Source organism: Somniosus microcephalus, chromosome 6 (genome assembly GCF_052327205.1).
Source record: "Somniosus microcephalus isolate GS21.2 chromosome 6, FLI_Smic_1.0, whole genome shotgun sequence".
In the NCBI taxonomy this organism is placed as follows: Eukaryota; Metazoa; Chordata; class Chondrichthyes; order Squaliformes; family Somniosidae; genus Somniosus; species Somniosus microcephalus.
This window is the reverse complement of record NC_140992.1, coordinates 276,064,815-276,080,040: the sequence shown is the minus strand read 5'-3', so window position 1 is coordinate 276,080,040 and position 15,226 is coordinate 276,064,815.

Here is a 15,226-nt window from a genome sequence, read left to right as displayed (position 1 = left end):
TCATCTATCCTCCCACTAGATTTGGCTACCTTATATGCCCTTGTTTTTAGTCGCATACTATCCTTAATTTCTTTACTTAGCCACGGATGGCTGTCTTTTCTTTTACACCCTTTTCTTCTCAGTGGAATATATATTTTTTGGAAGTTGTAAAATAACTCCTTAAATGTACACCACTGATCATGTATCGTCTTACCCTTTAATCTATTTTCCCAATCCACTCTACTCAATTCCGCTCTCATACCTTCATAGTCTCCTTTATTCAAGCTTAGCACGCTTGTTTGAGATCCAACCTTCTCACCCTCTAATTGAATATGGAATTCAACCATGTTATGGTCACTCATTCCAAGGGGATCCTTTACTAGGACATTTTTAATTAATCCTGTCTCGTTACACAGGACCAGATCTAAGGTTGCCTGCCCCCTGGTCGGTTCAGTTACATACTGCTCAAGAAACCCATCCCTAATACACTCAATGAACTCATCCTCAAGGCAGCCCTGCCCAATTTGATTTGTCCAATTAATATGATAGTTAAAATCCCCCATAATTATAAATGTTCCCTTATTACAAGCCTCAACTATTTCCTGATTGATACTCCGTCCAACAGAGTTGCCACAGTTCGGAGGCCTATAGACTACGCCCACTTGTGTTTTTTTCCCCTTATTATTCCTTACCTCCACCCAAACTGTTTCATTGTCCTGATCTTTTGACCCAATATCATTTCTCTGTATTACAGTGATTCCTTCCTTTATTAACATAGCCACCCCACCTCCCCTTCCTTCCTGCCTGTCCTTCCTGATCGTTAAATAACCTGGTATGTTTAGTTAAGTTACAGATCAGCCATGAATTAATTGAACGGTGAACAGGTTCAAGGGGCTGAATGGCTGCCTTCTGTCCCCTATTTTCTTCACTCTGTTTACTTAATAACAATTGGACTTTGGAGCCTTAAAGCAACATGCAGGAAACTCTTTATTATCCGGGACCGGCGTGGTGCCGGTTTATCAAAAAGTCCGCATTACAGAGAGGTATAGTTTAAAAGGTATGAGAGCTTTGTACACAGCAACAAATCCAGGCTTCCCTGTTGCTTAGCTACAAGTGCACGAACCCCAGTTACACGGCCACAGATCCAGGAACTGCCATTATATGAAGTAAAACTTACCTTAACCTACTCCTGAATTTTGCCGGTTAACAGAGGTTTCCGGTTATTTCGGTGCCGATTAAAAGAGAGTTTCCTGTAACTTCACCTTAGCAGCAGAATAATACATTGTCGATCATATGGTACAACTTTCCAGTGTTGAGCAGAATAATTATCTAACTTGCAGCGACCATCACCACGAGCTCTGCTGGTACTTGTGTCAACGTTTTTCATCCAGCGGGTGGCATTCACTCTCCAGGCTGGCACTCCAGAGCAGTACTGAGGGAGTGCTGCACTGTCTGAGGTGCTGTCTTTCGGATGAGTTTTTAAACCGAGTGGTGGACGTAAGAGATCCCATGGCACTACTTCAAGGAAGAGCAGGGGATTTATCCCCGGCATCCTAGGCCAATATATATCCCTCAACCAACATCAGTAAAACAGATTATCTGATCGTTTGTCATGTGGCAGTTTGTGGGATCTTGCTGTGCACAAATTGGCTGCACGTTTCCTACATTACAACAGTGACTACACTTCAAAAGTACTTCATCAGCTGTAAAACACTTTGGGACATCCTGAGGTCGTGAAAGTCGCTATATAAATGCAAGTCTTTTAGAGGGTCACAATTAAAATGTCACACTTTGTTACAAATGTAAAACTTTTTTTTACGCAAATGCCTGTTATTTACAAACCGCTTTCCTGGCCAGAGGAATGACCTCCACAGTTTACAACCAGCTACAATTATCTACATTCCCCAATTAAGAGCAGTGGCTTTACTCCTAAATACTGTGGCTACAAGAGCAGGTCAGAGGCTGGGTATTCTGCTGCGAGTGTCTCACCTCCTGACTCCCCAAAGCCTTTCCACCATCTACAAGGCACAAGTCAGGAGTGTGACGGAATACACTCCACTTGCCTGGATGAGTGCAGCTCCAACAACACTCAAGAAGCTCGACATCATCCAGGACAAAGTAGCCCGCTTGATTGGCACTCCATCCACCACCTTAAACATTCACTCCCTCCACCACCGGCGTACTGTGGCTGCAGTGTGTACCATCTACAAGATGCACTGCAGCAACTCGCCAAGGCTTCTTCGGCAGCACCTCCCAAACCCGCGACCTCTTCCACCTAGAAGGACGAGGGCAGCGGATGCCTGGGAACACCACCACCTCCAAGTCACACACCATCCTGACTTGGAAATATATTGGTCGTTCCTTCGTCGTCGCGGGGTCAAAATCCTGGCACTCCCTTCCTAACAGCACTGTGGGAGCACCTTCACCACATGGACTGCAGCGGTTCAAGAAGGCGGCTCACCACCACCTTCTCAAGGGCAATTAGGGATGGGCAATAAATGCTGGCCATGCCAGCGACACTCGCATCGCATAAAAAGAATTTTAAAAATCTCAGTGATCGGCCAAGTAGGCAGCTAAACATCGCACCATGTTCCAGACCCCAGACCGGCCCTCAGCAATGTCATTGGAGATCAGTTACTGTTGTAAATATTGTAACTTTGTTTTAAAAAAGCATACAAGATCCTTGGCTTTTATAAATAGTGACATCGAGTACAAAAGCAAGGACATTATGCTAAACCTTTATAAATCACTGGTTAGGCCTCAGCTGGAGTATTGTGTCCAATTTTGGTCATCGCACTGTAGGAAGGATGTCAAGGCCTTGAGGACATTTACTAGAATGGTACCGGGGTGAGGGACTTCAGTTATGTGGAGAGACTGGAGAAGCTGGGATTGTTCTCCTTCGAGCAGAGAAGGGTTAAGGGGAGTTTAAGAGGTGATGAGAAATTAAGGGTTTTGATAAAGTAAACAAGAAGCAATTGCTTCCAGTGGTAGGAGGATCGGTAACCAGAGGACACGGATTTAAGGTCATTTACAAAAGAATCAGGGGGGTGATGAGAATTTTAAAAATCAGCGAGTTTGTTGTGATCTGGAACGCGCTGCCTGAAAGGGCGGTGGAAGCAGATCCAATCGTAACTTTCAAAAAGTAATTGGATAAATACTTGAAAAGGATCATTTTGCAGGGCTACGGGGAAAGAGCAGGGGGGAGTGGGACTAATTGGAGTGCTCTTTCAAAGAGCCGGCACAGGCACGATGGGCTGAATGGCCTCCTCCTGTGCTGTCTGATACTAACTTCATTAACCTAGACTCTCAGCCAGATCAGTAAATTGCTTCAATTGAAACGCCCATAATTTGAACTTCTTGTTTATATGCAGATACAAGTCTGTCTCTTGTCGATGCCCATCGTGCCAATTGGAAAGCACCTTCTCCATTATCGCAACTAATTAAGCCTTCCTCCCTCGCCCCCTCGTGGTTTGGATAATTGGAGCTGGTCTGCATCTTCACTCCGCTCCAGTGTTGTACTAAGGATGGCCCATGTTAACACACAGGGTGAGGCTCCCGCCTGCTTGTAATTGGGATTGGCCACAACTCAACACTTACTCCTTCATACAGTCCTGTTTGCTGCGATCGTGCAACAATAAAAACTTGCATTTTATATAGTGCACTTAAAGTAGCACAACGTCCCACGGTGCCATCAAAGGAAAAATGTGACAACGAGGCACATTAAAAAAAAAATTAGGATAAGTGACCAAAAGCTTAGAAACATAGTAAAATAGGAGCAGGAGTCGGCCATTCGGCCCTTTGAGCCTGCTCCACCATTCAATATGATCATGGCTGATCCTCTATCTCAATAACATATTCCCGCTCTCTCCCCATACCCCTTGATGCCTTTTGTGTCTAGAAATCTATCTATCTCCTTCTTAAATATATTCAGTGACTTGGCCTCCACAGTCTTCTGTGGTAGAGAATTCCACAGGTTCACCGCCCTCTGAGGGAAAAAATTTCTCCTCATCTCAGTCCTAAATGTCCTACCCCGTAGCCTGAGACTGTGACCCCTCGTTCTAGACCCCCCAGCCAGGGGAAACATCCTTGTTTGGTCAAAGAGGGAGGTTTTAGGGAGTGTCTTAAAGGAGGCTAGGTCGAGAGGCAGAGAGGTTTAGGGAGGGAATTCCAGAGCTTAAGGCCCAGGCGGCTGAAGACACGGCTGCCAGTGGTGGAGCGATTACAATCGTGGACACGTATGAGGCCAGAATAGGGAGGGGCGAGGCCATGGAAGGATTTGAAAACGAGGATGAGAATTTTGAAAGAAGTCGACATTTGTCGAATGAATACCTGGAATATAAGGCTGGGATCAATCTGGTTTCCACAGCACCGAGATCAGCCTGATCGGAGCCACTAACAATATCCTGCGCGACTACACTCACAGCTCGTTATCGCTTCTCAACCTTGCCTGTGGTCTTTGACCCAGCCAACCATCCCATCAGCTGCTGATTGCTTTCTTGTTCCAGTGTAGCTAACACATCTACAGTGGTGTTTCCCCCCTGTGCCTACAAACTCACCGCCAGTGTGCCCGCACATCCCATCCATGGTCCTCTCCTATTTCTGGTCTACAAAATGTCCCTTGATGATATCTCTAAGCATAGGGCCAGCTCAAGCCCAGCAAATACCTCTCTGCTTCTAGCTTTGACTCCACGACAGTTGCTGTGTTGCCTGACTACCTACCTGACGTCAAGTTGTGGATGATCCAGAACTTCCTCCAATTCCCTTCTCTCTTCTCCCACCAGAACCACCACCGCACCACCCCCCCCCCCCCCCCCCCCCCCCCAGCCTGCCCCACCACATTGGCCTTCAGCTGCCTGGGCCCTAAGCTCTGGAATTCCCTCCCTGAACCTCTCCTCCTTTAAGACGCTCCTTAAAACCGACCTCTTTGACCAAGCTTTGTCACTTGCCCTAATATCTCCTTATATGAGGCTGGTTGTCCATTTTGGACTGATTATGCTGCTGTGAAGCACCTTTGGGATGTTTTATGACATTAATGGTGCTATATAAATGTGAGTTGTTGTTGCAATGGTTGCATTTACCTGAGACTGTCGCATTGATGTTTTTCTTGCTGTTGAATGCTCTAATCTCACGCTGTCACAATGATTTTTTTGCAGATGGGACCGCGCTTGTTGTAAACTTCCCCATTGATTTCTTTGCCCATTGAATACATTAATGTCAGGCTAGCCTGCTGATTTTTTTTATTCCATTATAAAACACAGTCTCGGGCGTTTCGTTTGTCGATTGTAAAACACACATCCGTAATTGCTACATTGAGTGATTGCCCAATGAAATGATCTGTCTACAGATTTTGTTTCGTACACTGATCTCAGGCTGTCTCATTGATTTTTTTTTGCTCAATGATTGCACTTATCAGACTTTCACATTGATATTTCTTTCATACTGACTGCACTATTCTCCCTTTGATCGTAAACTTCCCATTTGTTTTTGCCCATTGAAACACTGACTTCAGACCATTGTCCTCTGACCTCCGGCTGTTGCAATCCCCCACACCCCTCGCATGCACTGGGCTCGGGCTGGCCGCTGAGTTGCGTGACCGGCACACGGTGGTGGTGCACATGTCGATTACCCCGAGGGCAGCTGGCATCAATGTGAGACCGGGAGAAATCACACAAGCCCGGCCCCAAAAACACCTTTCACAGGAGGGGGGAGAGATGGAGCAGCAACAGTTATAGTGAGCGATGGAGAGAAGGGGGAACTAGAGAGAGAGAGAGTGTGGGAATAGAGAGAGAGAGAGAGAGTGAGTGTGGGAATAGAGAGAGAGAGAGTGAGTGTGGGAATAGAGAGAGAGTGAGTGTGGGAATAGAGAGAGAGAGGGAATAGAGAGAGAGAGAGAGAGTGTGGGAATAGAGAGAGAGAGTGAGGGAATAAAGAGAGAGAGAGTGTGGGAATAGAGAGAGAGAGAGTGAGGGAATAGAGAGCGAGAGAGTGAGTGTGGGAATACAGAGAGAGAGAGTGAGCGTGGGAATAGAGAGAGAGAGTGAGGGAATAGAGAGAGAGTGAGGGAATAGAGAGAGAGAGAGTGTGGGAATAGAGAGAGAGAGTGAGGGAATAGAGAGAGAGTGAGTGAGGGAATAGAGAGAGAGAGAGTGAGGGAATAAAGAGAGAGAGAGTGTGGGAATAGAGAGAGAGAGAGTGAGTGTGGGAATAGAGAGAGAGAGAGTGAGCGTGGGAATAGAGAGAGAGAGTGAGGGAATAGAGAGAGAGTGAGGGAATAGAGAGAGAGAGAGTGTGGGAATAGAGAGAGAGAGTAAGGGAATAGAGAGCGAGAGAGTGAGGGAATAGAGAGAGAGAGAGTGAGGGAATAGAGAGAGAGAGAGTGAGTGTGGGAATAGAGAGAGAGAGAGTGAGCGTGGGAATAGAGAGAGAGAGAGTGGGAATAGAGAGAGAGAGAGTGAGGGAATAGAGAGAGAGTGAGTATGGGAATAGAGAGAGGGAGTGAGGGAATAGAGAGAGAGTGAGTGTGGGAATAGAGAGAGAGTGAGGGAATAGAGAGAGAGTGAGTGTGGGAATAGAGAGAGAGTGACTGAGTGTGGGAATAGAGAGAGTGAGTGTGGGAATAGAGAGAGAGAGAGAGTGTGGGAATAGAGAGAGAGTGAGTGTGGGAATAGAGAGAGAGAGCGAGTGTGGGAAGAGAGAGAGAGAGTGAGTGTGGGAAGAGAGAGAGAGTGAGTGTGGGAAGAGAGAGAGAGAGTGAGTGTGGGAAGAGAGAGATAGAGTGAGTGTGGGATGAGAGCGAGTGAGTGAGTGTGGGAATAGAGAGAGAGTGAGGGAATAGAGAGAGAGTGAGTGTGGGAATAGAGAGAGAGAGAGTGAGTGAGTGTGGGAATAGAGAGAGAGTGAGTGTGGGAATAGAGAGAGAGAGAGTGTGGGAATAGAGAGAGAGAGAGTGTGGGAATAGAGAGAGAGAGTGTGGGAATAGAGAGAGAGAGCGAGTGTGGGAATAGAGAGAGAGAGCGAGTGTGGGAATAGAGAGAGAGAGCGAGTGTGGGAAGAGAGAGAGAGTGAGTGTGGGGAGAGAGAGAGAGTGAGTGTGGGAAGAGAGAGAGAGAGAGTGAGTGTGGGAAGAGAGAGAGAGTGAGTGTGGGAAGAGAGAGAGAGAGGGAATAGAGAGAGAGAGAGTGAGTGTGGGAAGAGAGAGAGAGTGAGTGTGGGAAGAGAGAGAGAGTGAGTGTGGGATGAGAGCGAGTGAGTGAGTGTGGGAAGAGAGAGAGAGTGAGTGTGGGAAGAGAGTGAGTGAATGTATATTTATACACTCAGGGATATATCTGTTTATACACTGTATGGATAGATCTGTATTTATGTGTTCAACCATGAATGTTTTTCGATGCTTTGGCAACATAAGATGTACCTTGTTATGCCAATAATGCGATTTGAATTGAAATTGAATTGAGTGAGTGGGAAGAGAGAGTGGGAATAGAGAGAGAGCGAGAGAGTGGGGATAGAGAGAGAGCGAGAGAGAGTGGGAATAGAGAGAGAGAGAGAGTGGGAAGAGAGAGAGAGTGGGAATAGAGAGAGAGCGAGAGAGTGGGGATAGAGAGAGAGCGAGAGAGTGGGGATAGAGAGAGAGAGTGGGAAGAGAGAGAGTGGGAATAGAGAGAGAGAGAGAGTGGGAATAGAGAGAGAGCGAGAGAGTGGGGATAGAGAGAGAGAGAGAGTGGGAAGAGAGAGAGAGTGGGAATAGAGAGAGAGCGAGAGAGAGTGGGAATAGAGAGAGAGAGAGAGTGGGAAGAGAGAGAGAGTGGGAATAGAGAGAGAGCGAGAGAGAGTGGGAATAGAGAGAGAGAGAGAGTGGGAAGAGAGAGAGAGTGGGAATAGAGAGAGAGAGAGAGTGGGAATAGAGAGAGAGAGAGTGGGAATAGAGAGAGAGCGAGAGAGTGGGAACAGAGATAGAGAGAGTGGGAATAGAGAGAGAGAGAGAGAGAGTGGGAATAGAGAGAGAGCGAGAGAGTGGGAATAGAGAGAGAGAGAGAGTGGGAAGAGAGAGAGAGTGGGAATAGAGAGAGAGAGAGAGTGGGAAGAGAGAGAGATAGAGAGTGGGAATGGAGAGAGAGAGAGAGAGAGAGAGAGAGAGAGAGTGGGAATGCAGAGAGAGAGAGAGTGGAAATAGAGAGAGAGAGAGAGAGAGAGCGAGAGTGGGAATAGAGAGAGAGAGAGGGAATAGAGAGAGAGAGAGAGAGGGAATAGAGAGAGAGAGTGGGAATAGAGAGAGAGAGTGGGAATAGAGAGAGAGAGAGAGTGGGAATAGAGAGAGAGTGGGAATAGAGAGAGAGAGAGAGGGAATAGAGAGAGAGAGAGAGGGAATAGAGAGAGAGAGAGAGTGGGAATAGAGAGAGAGAGAGAGGGAATAGAGAGAGAGAGAGAGTGGGAATAGAGAGAGAGAGAGTGGGAATAGAGAGAGAGAGAGTGGGAATAGAGAGAGAGAGGGGGAATAGAGAGAGAGAGAGAGTGGGAATAGAGAGAGAGAGAGTGGGAATAGAGAGAGAGAGAGTGGGAATAGAGAGAGAGAGAGAGTGGGAATAGAGAGAGAGTGGGAATAGAGAGAGAGAGAGAGGGAATAGAGAGAGAGAGAGAGTGGGAATAGAGAGAGAGAGAGAGTGGGAATAGAGAGAGAGTGGGAATAGAGAGAGAGAGAGAGGGAATAGAGAGAGAGAGAGAGAGGGAATAGAGAGAGAGAGAGAGTGGGAATAGAGAGAGAGAGAGAGTGGGAATAGAGAGAGAGAGAGAGTGGGAATAGAGAGAGAGAGAGAGGGGGAATAGAGAGAGAGAGAGAGTGGGAATAGAGAGAGAGAGAGAGTGGGAATAGAGAGAGAGAGAGTGGGAATAGAGAGAGAGAGAGTGGGAATAGAGAGAGAGAGAGAGTGGGAATAGAGAGAGAGAGAGAGAGTGGGAATAGAGAGAGAGAGAGTGGGAATAGAGAGAGAGAGAGAGTGGGAATAGAGAGAGAGAGAGAGTGGGAATAGAGAGAGAGAGAGTGGGAATAGAGAGAGAGAGAGTGGGAATAGAGAGAGAGAGTGGGAATAGAGAGAGAGAGAGTGGGAATAGAGAGAGAGAGAGTGGGAATAGAGAGAGAGAGAGTGGGAATAGAGAGAGAGTGGGAATAGAGAGAGAGAGAGTGGGAATAGAGAGAGAGAGAGTGGGAATAGAGAGAGAGAGAGAGTGGGAAGAGAGAGAGAGAGAGTGGGAATAGAGAGAGAGAGTGGGAATAGAGAGAGAGAGAGTGGGAATAGAGAGAGAGTGGGAATAGAGAGAGCGTGGGAATAGAGAGAGAGTGGGAATAGAGAGAGAGTGGGAATAGAGAGAGAGAGTGGGAATAGAGAGAGAGTGGGAATAGAGAGAGAGAGTGGGAATAGAGAGAGAGAGTGGGAATAGAGAGAGAGAGTGGGAATAGAGAGAGAGAGTGGGAATAGAGAGAGAGAGAGAGAGAGAGAGAGAGTGGGAATAGAGAGAGAGAGAGTGGGAATAGAGAGAGAGAGAGAGTGGGAATAGAGAGAGAGAGAGTGGGAATAGAGAGAGAGAGAATGGGAATAGAGAGAGAGAGAATGGGAATAGAGAGAGAGAGTGGGAATAGAGAGAGAGAGAGTGGGAATAGAGAGAGAGAGAGTGGGAATAGAGAGAGAGAGAGTGGGAATAGAGAGAGAGTGGGAATAGAGAGAGAGAAACCAACATCATGATTTTTCAAAAAAGGCCCAGATGTCAGGAAAACAAATACCAGTTTACCCTCAGTGATATCACTATAGGACACACTATGAGCTACACCTACCTTGGTCTAACTATTACAGCATCAGGGAGCTTCAGCATAGCAGTGAATGCACTAAAAGAAAAAGCCCGAAGAGCCCTATATGCAATAAAAAGAAAATTCTACAACATCCAAATCCCAATCAAAATCTGGCTCAAAATATTTGACAGCATAATCCTGCCCATTGCACTGTACGGTAGTGAAGTATGGGGCCCGCTAAATCACCAAAGCTACACTAAATGGGAAAAACATACAATAGAAGCCCTACATGCAGAATTCTGCCGAAGCATCCTTCGCACCCAAAGAAAAACGCCAACAAATGCATGCAGAGCCGAACTAGGCAGATACCCACTGATAATAAACATCCAAAAACGAGCACTAAACTTCCTAAATCACCTCAAATCTAGCTCCCCAGACACCCTTCATTTCAAAGCCTTTCAGACCCAAGAGCTAAACCCAGAAAAGAGTCCCCTGAGTCAGCTGCTATGGAAACTAAGTACTCAGCCGGACCCTGACCAGCCCCAGACCAACACAGCCGTCCAAACACCAATCCGAGTGAACCAAATCATTAAAAAATGCAAAGAAACCTACCTGGAACATTGGAACAAAATAACCGAAAGCCAAAGCAGATTAGAATGTTACCGGGCCCTAAAAAGAGAATATAAACTGGCAGACTACCTCACGACCATCAGAGACACAAAACAGAGACAGACCCTCACCAGGTACAGACTAAGCGACCACCAACTGGAAATTGAAAAAGGCAGATACAAGAAATCCTGGCAGCCTAGAGAGAATAGAATATGCGATCAATGTCTGGCTGGCGAGGTTGAAACAGAAATGCATTTCCTCCTAAAATGCGAAAAATTCAACACATCAAGAAACATATTATTCAACAAGCTAAGCCAAACAACCCCAGATTTCAAGGAATTGGATGATCTGTCAAAATTGAGATTAGTCCTAGGAGAAGGAGACAGACCATACCTTGGGGCCAAATATGTAACAACATGTCACAACCTGAGGACTGTTTAAAATTAAGACTGTTTAAAATTAATATTGAACGTACCAAATGAAGTACAAAGACTGTTTAAAATTAATATTGTTTAAAAGTAATATTGTATGTACCCAACAAATGTCAAATCGATTGACACCTACAGAATGTTGGAAAACTGTACCTTTTTGCTATGTAAGCTTTGGCAATATGGTTCTCTGTAAACTTTCATGCCAATAAAGCATTTTAATTGGAATTGGAATTGGAAATTGGAGAGAGAGGGAATAGAGAGAGAGAGTGTGGGAATAGAGAGAGAGAGAGTGGGAATAGAGAGAGAGAGAGAGGGAATAGAGAGAGAGAGAGTGGGAATAGAGAGAGAGAGAGAGAGGGGGGAATAGAGAGAGAGAGAGAGAATAGAGAGAGAGAGAGAGAGTGGGAATAGAGAGAGAGAGTGGGAATAGAGAGAGAGAGAGAGAATAGAGAGAGAGAGAGAGAATAGAGAGAGAGAGAGAGAGTGGGAATAGAGAGAGAGAGTGGGAATAGAGAGAGAGAGTGGGAATAGAGAGAGAGTGGGAATAGAGAGAGAGAGTGGGAATAGAGAGAGAGATAGAGGGAATAGAGAGAGAGAGAGAGAATAGAGAGAGAGAGAGAGAATAGAGAGAGAGAGAGAGAGTGGGAATAGAGAGAGAGAGTGGGAATAGAGAGAGAGAGAGTGGGAATAGAGAGAGAGTGGGAATAGAGAGAGAGAGAGTGGGAATAGAGAGAGAGAGAGAGGGGGGGGAATAGAGAGAGAGAGAGAGAATAGAGAGAGAGAGAGAGAGTGGGAATAGAGAGAGAGAGTGGGAATAGAGAGAGAGAGTGGGAATAGAGAGAGAGTGGGAATAGAGAGAGAGAGTGGGAATAGAGAGAGAGAGAGAGAATAGAGAGAGAGAGAGAGAATAGAGAGAGAGAGAGAGAGTGGGAATAGAGAGAGAGAGTGGGAATAGAGAGAGAGAGTGGGAATAGAGAGAGAGAGAGAGAGAGAGTGGGAATAGAGAGAGAGAGAGAGTGGGAATAGAGAGAGAGAGAATGGGAATAGAGAGAGAGAGAGTGGGAATAGAGAGAGAGAATGGGAATAGAGAGAGAGAGAATGGGAATAGAGAGAGAGAGTGGGAATAGAGAGAGAGAGATTGGGAATAGAGAGAGAGAGAGTGGGAATAGAGAGAGAGAGTGGGAATAGAGAGAGAGAGAGTGGGAATAGAGAGAGAGAGAGTGGGAATAGAGAGAGAGAGTGGGAATAGAGAGAGAGAGAGTGGGAATAGAGAGAGAGAGAGAGTGGGAATAGAGAGAGAGAGAGAGTGGGAATAGAGAGAGAGTGGGAATAGAGAGAGAGAGAGAGAGGGAATAGAGAGAGAGAGAGTGGGAATAGAGAGAGAGAGAGTGGGAATAGAGAGAGAGAGAGAGGGAATAGAGAGAGAGAGAGTGGGAATAGAGAGAGAGTGGGAATAGAGAGAGAGAGAGTGGGAATAGAGAGAGAGAGAGAGAGGGGGGAATAGAGAGAGAGAGAGAGAATAGAGAGAGAGGGAGAGAGTGGGAATAGAGAGAGAGAGAGTGGGAATAGAGAGAGAGTGGGAATAGAGAGAAACACTGGCCAAGAATTTGAAGGAGGAATTCAAACAGCTAAAAACGGAACACGAGTCCACCATCCACAAGCTGAGAAAGACCACAGAGGAGCAAAGAAATGAGATCAAAGAACTCCGTACTCAACTAAACAAAATGAAGGAGACCGTAGAAAGGCTCAGCAGGCAACACAAACCTCTTAAGGTCCAAAAACCTGAGGACACAAAAACAACACACACAAGGACACAGAACCCGCCGGATGCCACCCCACACGAAGACACACCGAAAGCCACAAACCCTGCTCCAACCAGCCCTCAGTCGAGTCATGCCCAGACTACTGCTACCCAGTCCTCACACACAGGAACACAAAAACCGACAGATACCCCCCCAAACGAGGACACACCGAAAGCCCCAAACCCCGCTCCTGCCACACAACATATCCCAGAAACCCAGCCAACAACCAGCCACCAGGCGAGTCCTATCCAGACTACTGTTACCCAGTCTGAAAAACCAGCCCCTCAGGCGGTCCTGCTGACCGACTCCAACGGAAAGTTTCTGGACCCCCAGAGGCTGTTCCCAGACCATCAAGTCCTGAAAAAATGGTGCAGCAACACAGGCCAAGCAATGAAGATCCTGAACAAAGAATCCCTTGGAAGCCCCAAATGGATTGTGATCCACACAGGCACGAACGACCTACGCACCCTACAGGAAGGCACGGCTTGGGCGGTGAGCAGGATGGCAGAAAAGGCCAGCAGGGAATTCCCCGAGGCGCAGATCGTGATCTCCACACTACTGCCCAGAAAGGACACCCCAGCCTATATAATCCACAACACCAACAGGGAGATCGACACGAGATGTTCTGTCCTCCCCAACGTCTCCCTGGCCCATCATCCAAACATCAACACAAGGGACCTCTATGACGAAATACATCTACTCAAACAGCGGATGTGGGTCTTCGCAAGAAACCTCATAAACACTGCCAAAAGATGCAGCCCTCCCACCCCCCCTACCATTGGGAGCCCAAACAGGACCACCAATGTCCCCCACCCCCCTTTACAAAACCGACAACAGAACCGTGCTTTTATACCTGACCCAAGACCCCCCTCTAGACCACAGACTGTAGACCAAGAACTGAGAAAGATCATGACGATGCTGAACAGCCTGATAGAAAGCCGGAGAAATTATTAATATTGTTATTTATCATTATCATTATTGTTATCTTATCAGTATTATTACTATTATTAGATAGATATATGTGCATGCCTCATGAAATTTATACTAAATCATCACTTAGCATTATAGAAAATAGTGTTTCCACACTCATCCCACAAAATAGGTCCATTTTATTTCGTTTTATTGAACTATATAAATGCGTTCTTTCCACATAAGCTGCTGGAATATCCAGGGCCTCCGCTCCTCAACTTTTGGGATGAAGAGTACAGACCCTGAATTCCTAAAAGCTATAAAAGACATTGATATAATTGTGTTAACAGAAACATGGTGCCAAAAGGACATGCCGACCCACTGTCCTCCAATGTACCATGAAATCATTGTGCCCTCAGTAAAGAACACTAAAACACGCAAGGGCAGAACCTCCGGGGGAATATTGGTGTGGTATAAGGGAGAACTGGACAAACACATCTCACCGGTAAAACAGGGGAAATCACACGTATGGCTAAAACTAGATAAAAATATAGGAATAGCAAAAAAAGATGTTTACTTATGTGCGATCTACATACCTCCAATAGATTCGCCATATTTCGAAGAGGAGTTATTTGATACTCTCCACATGGAAATCAGCCATTTCCAGGCCCAAGGAAAGGTGATAATATGTGGGGACCTAAATGCAAGGACCGGTTGTGAACCTGACTTCATAGACCCACAGGGAAACAACCATGTGTTTGGCCAGACCCCTTTAGATGTCACACCAGCCATCGCAAATCGGAACAACCTTGATCGTGAAATAAATAAAAGCGGTAGGGAGGTAGTGCAACTCTGCCGAGCCTTAGGCCTGTACATAGTTAATGGTAGGTTCAGAGGGGACTCCCTAGGGAGACTCACATACTCCTCAACTCTTGGGTCTAGTGTGGTGGACTATACAATCACTGACCTGGACCCCTGCGATATCAACGCATTCACTGTCAGGCAGCAATCCCCCCTCTCAGACCATAACCAAATAAATGTGTACCTTAAACTTTCTGCCCAAACTACAGACACAAAAAAGGAACACAGTAAGCTACATAAAATAAACCAGACATACAGATGGGCCCCAGACAGTGGAGATAAATTCATCACAGCACTAAATTCACCTGATCTCACAAGTAAAATTTCAAAATTTAAAGAAAATCTATATGAGATCACCAGAGATGGTGTAAACACGGCCATAGAGGATATAAATATGATCTTCCATGAGGCAGCTGTAAAAGCCGACCTCGTGAAACAGAAGAGGAAGCATCACAAAAGACAAAATAAAAATATGAAATGGTTTGACCACGAATGCAAAAATGCCAGAAAAGACCTGAGAAAAATATCAAACCAAAAGCATCGGCAACCAAACAATCCGGACCTACGTACTAGATACAATGAAACCCTCAAAAGATATAAACACACCATTAGGAACAAAACACAAAACTATACCCACAAAATACTCGAAGAAATTGAAAACTCCACCAATCCAAAACAATTCTGGGAAATGTGGAATAACCTGAGTACAACACAATTGCAAGCATTACCAATCCAAGATGGCGACATCTGGAGAACACATTTTGAAAACCTCTACAAAGACATCCCAATAAACAAAACAAACCCAAGTCAACATCAGGTCACAGAAAAACTCCACACATTAGAAGCAACAATTAAAGACA